Source organism: Nicotiana tabacum, chromosome 8 (genome assembly GCF_000715075.1).
Source record: "Nicotiana tabacum cultivar K326 chromosome 8, ASM71507v2, whole genome shotgun sequence".
In the NCBI taxonomy this organism is placed as follows: Eukaryota; Viridiplantae; Streptophyta; class Magnoliopsida; order Solanales; family Solanaceae; genus Nicotiana; species Nicotiana tabacum.
The window spans coordinates 112,941,064-112,949,023 of NC_134087.1; positions in this window are offsets into that span (position 1 = coordinate 112,941,064).

Consider the following 7,960-nt stretch of genomic DNA (forward strand, 5'->3'; position numbering starts at 1 on the left):
CGACGATGGATCTTTTGGAAAATTTTCTTGAGGGATAAAAGTCCGATTAAAATACCAAAAAGATTATTTTTTCTTAGAATAGTTAGGTAGTATTCCTTGGTTTTTCTTTGGGCACTGGTTCTTTTCCAAGGATGTAGCTCGAACCGGGTACTTTTATTTTTAGGAGTAATTTAGGAAGAAACTGAGTTGCTCCGAGATACTCATTGATATGGTTGATGCTGGCACATTAGGCTATAACATACATTCTGTTTTCCCATATATTTGGTTTGAATTGTGAATCCTAAGTAAAGTAAATAGCCTATTTTGTGACGCCTTTTCGCATTTGGTTGACTTGTATGCCACATAGTGTAATATTGTTTAATTTTCTCAATTATGTGTGCTTACTTGACTTGAGAGTTGAACAGAACCGTCTTGATAGAGTCATACGCAATGTGTGTGTGAGGATTTGTGATTTTCTGTGCTATCCTGTTTAATCTAGAACTTGTCTCGTGTGTTAATTGAAGCGAAATTGTAAGTTGTGCTAATCTAGGAGATGACGTAGGCATTTTCTTGCTTGATCATAGATGTGCTTGTCACATAAGAAAATAAAATTTTCCGTTGCTAGCCCCTTTGAGCCTATAGACCTTTTCTTTGGCAACCACATTACAAGCCATACTCCTATTTTGTTCTTAGTTTGAGATTGATTGAACCTTTACCTCCTAAGGCACTTAGTCGCTAAAAAGAGTAAGGTGAGATATTGGGGAGTAGTTTTTGAGTGGAACCATGAAAAGGCCCGTTGGTGCACTAAAAGTTGAAATCAAAAGTCACTAGCCGATGAAAGTTAATGTATGGAGTGTGTGAAGAAGAAAAAAAAGAGAAGAAAAAGAAAAGAAAAATGATAGTTAAAGTATGTAAAAAAGTACACACCTCCAATTCTTATTGATTTGTGCTAGTGAAAATATAGAAGTGCTTAATTGAAAAGAGGGCTATGTTGCATATGATTTGGGGCAAGTAAATTGGTTGAGAAGAATATGTGCTTGAATTGTGAATTTAATGTATTAAAGTGCTTAGGAGGGTTAATCACTATTTCTAAATATATCATACCCGTCCCTTAGTTTACATTACAACCTTAAAGTCCTAATTGATCCTAGATTTGACTAGCTTAAATTAGTAGAGATATACACTACGAGCAAGCTTATGGTACGACCATGGGATGCACATGAATTCTTTGTGAGAGTGAGCGAATTTTGTTCAATTGTGTGATGTCCTTAATCTATATTCAAAAGCACATTTGAATGTGTGGACTAGTATATATTCACTCTTTCGTTTGTTGGTAAGGGCGCATGATCTCATGAATGATTGGTGATGTTGTAAACTTTCTTGTTGGGTGAGTGCATGAGTTGAGGGTGCTTAGTGGTTACAAGTCAGTTTTTGAGGTTGGGTGGTGACAAATAGGTTGTTGGAATTGACTGAATTGAAATATTATACTTAGGCATGCTTAAACATAAGAATGTGAAATTTTGTATGTTCATGCTCGTATGCCGGTATTGATCATAGTCAAGGGTATAGTGTGTGGTTAAAAGTTAAAGTGCTCCTCCATAATTGAGACTTTTATGTAGTTGGGGGTTTATTTGATAGTCCCATTGCTCGAGGACGAGAAAGAATCTAAGTGTGGGGTGTTGATGTTTTGCTTAAAGTATATATATTTGTATGTATATTGCCTCATATCTTACTTTTGTTTCGTGGATTTAGGATGTGAAATGTGTTTATTTATGTTAATTTGATGTGTTTTTATGTGTAGGAATAATCCGTAAGCAATCAGGGGCGGAGTGTGCAAAATTAGAGCCAAAATGGACAAAAACAGAAAAGTTGGACATTTCAGCGCCACAGGTGGCGCCTAGCCCTACCCGTGGCACCAAAAATAGTAACCAAAAATTGGCAGCGCCGTGGAGGACGCCTAGCGCTAGCCAGGGTACCAGTGACGTGAATTTTCTCCAAGTTCGCCCGGGACACGGTTATTGCGGCCCTAGACCTACCCAACAGGTATAAAAGCAAGACTAAATATATTTTTGAATGGGAAGACGCCACTTTGGAGAGATCTAAAAAACTTTGAAGGAGAATTTACGTGGGAGAACACAAACCACGCTTGGAGGAGGCTTCTAACTAGTTTTTCTTCTCCTCTCTTCCTTTAATTTCATAGTTTATTAGTTCTAGAGTTTTGGGTACTACATGAACGTTGTAGTTTAAAGCTTAAATTTTTCTTATTATTTTATCATATTAGTTTATTTATTCAATCTTGCGCTTAATTATTTGATTACTTGATCACCAATTGAATACTATCTACGAATCTAGGATTGAACTCGAGAGAGAGAATTCTAGATTGCATATAAGATTGAGTAGAGCAAGATCTTAACTCTGGGGGGGGGGGGGATTTGCGATTAGGATAGGAATATACCTAATCGCCTTGCTTGGTTATTATACAGGAATTATTAACGCGTTCTTGTGAATTCCAATTCCATAGGGATATAGGTGTTAGGTTAGCTTGAATATACGAGTAGTATTTCGGGAGAAGGCTACGAGCAATATTAACCCTGTCAACCAATAAACTAGATAAATTAATTAGACGATTTAAGTGGAAAACTCAACGGGATTGTTAGCTAACCAATAACTCTAGAATATTCACTCACATTAAATTTGTCTCAATATTTGCCAACTTATTTTCTTTAATCTCTTAATTTGTTACTCTAGATTAACTTTAGTTAAATATTCATACTTTAGAATTCACTTGAATAGATTAATTGTTTGGGTTTAATTTAGTTGATAGTTAATCACAAGTCCTTGTTGGTATGATATCTGGACTTACAATTCCATATTACTTGTCGGCCACGTATACTTGCGTGTGCGTTTTGGAGCAACATAGCACAATATACAATGCCAGGTACTATTGAGCATAATGGTGCGGCTGAAAGACGGAATCATACTCTCATGGAAATAGTGAGAAGTATGATGTCAAGGACTAGCCTATCTGAGTCTCATTGGGGTGAAGCCTTAAAAACAACTAGCTATATCCTGAATAGAGTTCCTACAAAATCTGTCTTGAAAACTCCCTTTGAACTATGGACAACCCGAAAGCCTAGCTTGAATCATTTTCATATTTGGGGTTGTCCAGCTGAAGTTCGTATTTATTCACCCACAGAAAAGAAAACTGATCCTAAAACTAGCAGTTGTTTCTTTATAGGTTATCCTGATCATTCTAAAGGTTTCAGGTTTTTCTGTCCTGGGCGTGTCACTAGAATCGTTGAGTCTATCAATGCAAAATTTCTTGAGCATGATGTTTGTGATTGTGATTGTTCATGTGGTAAGGAAATTGTATTGAAAGATAAGGAAGTCATTGTCCCTGTACCTGTTGTACATGAAAAGATAGTAAACCAACCTATTCATGAAGGGGAGAATCAAGGGAACAACGACGCATATCCCATAGTTCCTGAGCAAAATGTTCACAATGAACTACTTTGTAGGTTACAAAGAGAAAGAAGGCCTACCATCTCTGATGATTTTATCGTCTATGTGACTGAAAATCTTAGTGATACTGGAGAGCCGACTGATCCTTTATCATATGATACTGGAGAGCTGACTGATCCTTTATCATATGCTCATGCTATTTCCTCTCCATTTGTTGATAAATGGCGTGAGGCAATGAAAGATGAAATGCTCTCTATGGAACACAATAGAGTGTGAGAGTTAGTTGAATTGCCGGTAGGTTTTAGGCCTATTGGTTGCAAATGGGTGTTTAAAACTAAAAGAGACTCCAAGGAAAAAATAGATCGTTATAAAGCAAGGTTGGTTGCTTAGGTTACACTCAGAAAGAAGGTATTAATTATAAAAAAATAGTTTTTCCTGTTTCATCCAAGGATGCTTTTAGAGTTGTGATGGCTCTTGTGGCTCATTTTGATTTAGAGTTGCACCAGATGGATGTTAAAACTGCATTCCTGAATGGGAGTCTTCTTGAAGAAGTTTACATGGTTCAACCTGAAGATTTTAAAGAAGCTAGTAAAGAACATCTAGTGTGCAAGTTTAACAAATCTATATATGGGCTTAAACAAGCCTCCATGCAGTGGTACTTGAAATTTGATGAAATTATTACAAAATTTGGATTTGTGGAAAATAAGCTTGACGAATGTGTTTATCTTAAAATAGCTAATGGTAATTTCATTATTATGGTTCTCTATGTTGATGACATTCTGCTTGCCACAAATGATTTGGGCTTGATGAATGAGACCAAACAATTTTTATCTAGGTCTTTTGATATGAAAGATCTTGGTGAAGCTTCTTTTGTTCTTGGGCTAGAAATTAAAAGAGATAGGTCACATGGTTTATTGGGTTTATCACAACATTCCTACATTGAGAGTGTTCTTAGAACTTCAATATGCAAGACTGTAGATCTGGTGTTGCACCCGTTGTAAAAGTAGACAAACTTAGCAAGGATCAATGTTCGAAAAATGATGTTGAAAAGAGAACTATGAGAGATGTGCCACATGCAAGTGTTGTTGGTTGTTTGATGTACATACAAGTTTGTACAAGGTCTGATATATCATTTGCTATTAATATGTTGGGAATATTTTCTTCTAATCCTGGGTGGACACATTGGGTTGCTGCAAAGAAAGTGATGAGATATCTACAACGCACCAAAGACTTCATGCTTGTGTATAAAAATATTGATAATTTAGACCTGCTGGTATACTCATATTCTAATTTTGTAGGTCATCAAGATACTATGAAATCAACTTCTGGGAATATTTTTATGTTGGGTGGAGGTGTTAACTAGATGCAGTGGCCTCAGATGCCGTGATCACATATATTATTTTTGTCTGCGGTAGAGATGCTTCGTTTTCTTTGAAAAGTGAGAAACAGAGCATCACTGCTACATCTACAATGGAAGCTGAGCTTATTTCTTGTTTTGAGACTGCTTCACATGTTGTTTGGATGAAGAATTTCTTACTAAATTGCAAATTGTGGATTTTATATCTAAGTCGATGACTATTTTCTGTAAAAACACTGCATCTGTGTTCTTCTTTAAGAATAACAAGAGAACAAGAGGCTCTAAGCATGTTAGCCTTAAGATTCTTAAGGTTAGAGATATGATAAAAGAAGGAGATATATGTATTGAGCATATTAGCACATAATCTATGTTGGCTGGCCCTTTGACTAAAGGTCTTAGGCCTGTAGTGTTTAATGAACATGCTAAAAATATGGGTATTTTAGAGTCTTTTGATGTGCTTTAGTCAGTGGAAATTATTTTATAGCTTTTGACTGAGATATTGCTTTTAATAAATTCTAATTTTATGCAAGCTTATGTTATTTTATATTTGTTATGTAAAACGAGCCGGCTGGTTGTTTTGAGCAATTGCGTCTGATTAGCCAGTTTGAAGTCACGAGCAACTTCATATTAAGTGTATCGACTTACATGCAAGGTTGAATTCAGTTAACGGATAATTTAGAGTCAAATTGGAAGAAGGAAACTAGTTTTGGAAGTTTAAACGATGAGAATTTGACCGGAATTGGACTTTTGAGTAAACGGCCCCGGAATGGGTCATGGGTGATCTCAATATCTTTGTATGGTGATTTTGGACTTAGGCGCGCATCCAGATTCAGATTTGGAAATTTGAGGCGTTTCGGCGAAAGTTGGAAAAGTTGAAGTTTGGAAAATGGAGAAGTTTGACCCATAATTGACTTTTGTGATATCAGGATCGAAATGTAATTCCGAGAGTTGGAACAACTTCGTTATGTCATTTTGAACTTGTCTGCAAAATTTGGCACCATTCCGGATTGATTTTGATAGGTTTCGGCACGAGTTTTGGAAGTTGGAAGGTTTGAAAGTTCCTAAATTCGATTCATGGTGTGATTTGTCATGTTGGCATTGTTTAATGTGATTTGTGACCTTGAGAGAGTCCATGTTAGGTTATATGACTTGTTTGTGTATTTGGACGGGGTCCCCGTGGCCTCGAGTGTGTTCCGGGTGGGCTACGAGTCATTTTTCCTTGTTTTTGAACTACTGTTTTCTGCTTCCGGTATCCTCTTTCGCGATCGCGAACCGCCATCCGCGTTCGCGAAGCTTTGTTTTTTACCACCTAGAAATCCTTCTCCGCATTCGCGTTCGCGAAGCTCTGTCTCTCCCTTCATTGCGTTCGCATTCCCCTCACGTGTTTGTGTAGTTATGCCGTTCCACTCTTCACGTTCACGTACTAGTTCATGCGTTCGCGAAGAGCAGTCTCTGGGCCGTAATATTTTTTCTTCTTCGCGTTCGCCGACGTGTTGTCGCGTTCGCGATGAGTAACTTGGGCACCTTCCTTTTTCTTCTTCGCGAACGCGATACTTCCTCCGCGTTCGCTATGCTTTAAGACTTGGGCAGGATAAATAGTACTCTATTCCGAGGGTTTGCATTTTCAGCAATTTTGGAGTTCTAGAGCTCGGTTTTGGGCGATTCCTTGTGGTTTTTTCAAGCAAAACGATTGGGTAAGTGTTCTTCACCTAGAATTGATTCTATTCCATGAATTTGTCTTCATTTTTATCATTTAATTTGTGATTTGGGTTGAGGAAAATATTGGTTTTTGAAGAAAATTCCCAAAATGAAAAATCATGATTTGAGGGGACAAATGGTATCAGAATTTAATAAATTTTGTACGGTTGAACTCATATTGGAATGGGTATTCAGTTTTTGTAAAATTTGTTGGGTTCCAAGGTGCGGGCCCGGGGGTCAACTTTTACACCGATTTTTGGGTTTTGTTAAAGATTGAGACTTTATGATCTGGGATAGTTTCTTATGTGTTTTATTTGTGCTTTGAAGTTAATTTGGTTCGATTTGAGTTGTCCGGAGGTCTTTTCACCCGAGAATCGCATTTTAAAGCATCGGTTTATCGTCTTTGAGGTAAGTATCTTGCCTAACCTTGTGTGGGGGACTTCTCCTTAGGATTTGAGTTTTCTATGCTAATTGTAGTCCGTGCACGCGAGGTGACGAGTATGTGCTCGGACTTATTTGTGGGAAATTTGCCTCTAGGGTTCTTAGGTACTTATGTTCATTATGTGCAAAGTATTCCGTTATGATTGAGTTTCTTAATTCCTTAAATTACCTCTATATGCTCCATATGATATTGCTAGCTTTCCTCTAATTCCTACGTGTTAGTTCACCCCTAATTGCCTTAATTGAAGTGATTGCCTTCCTTATTGTTTTGATACTTCTTAATTGTGAGTCCCCCTATGACTTCGTGCACATGTGTTACATGTCCAATTGTTATGGTTACCGGTGTAGTTATCACGTGCTTATTATGTCTTGTTGTTTTGTGAAAGTTAGTGTGTTTCTTGGTTTTTTCGTGATCCTTATTATGTACTATTCATGCTTGATTTGATGAGTATTCATGTTGGACCAAGCTTATGGTATTTCCTTGGTATTTGACCCTTTTTGAGTATTGACTCAAGTTGGGATTTATCTTGTGAAGTTAATTGTTGGAACGAGATTGGTTATTGTTGATTCCCTTGCCGGGATGTACTTGTTTCTATTGTTAATTCCCTTGTCGGGATGTATTTGTTTCTTTTGTTGATTTCCTTGCCAGGATGTTATTTCTACTGTTTGAATGAGGAAAGAGTGATAAAGTACGAAAGGTGATGCCGTGCACATTTACATTTATATTGATGCATATGGTGAGGAAGAGAGATAAAGAACAAAGGGTGATGCCGTGCACATTTATACTATTCATATGGTGAGGAAGAGTGATAAAGCATGAAGGATGATGTTGTGCATAGTTATATGATTCATATGGTAAGGAAGAGTGATAAAGCACGAAGGGTGATGCCGTGCACATTTCTATTATTGATTGTATGGTGAGGATTGAGAGTTAAACCACGAAGGGTGATGCCGTGCACTTTCTATTTGCTGTGTTTATTTGTGGTTATCAATTCAAGTGTTTTAACTATTTAAATTCCTTTA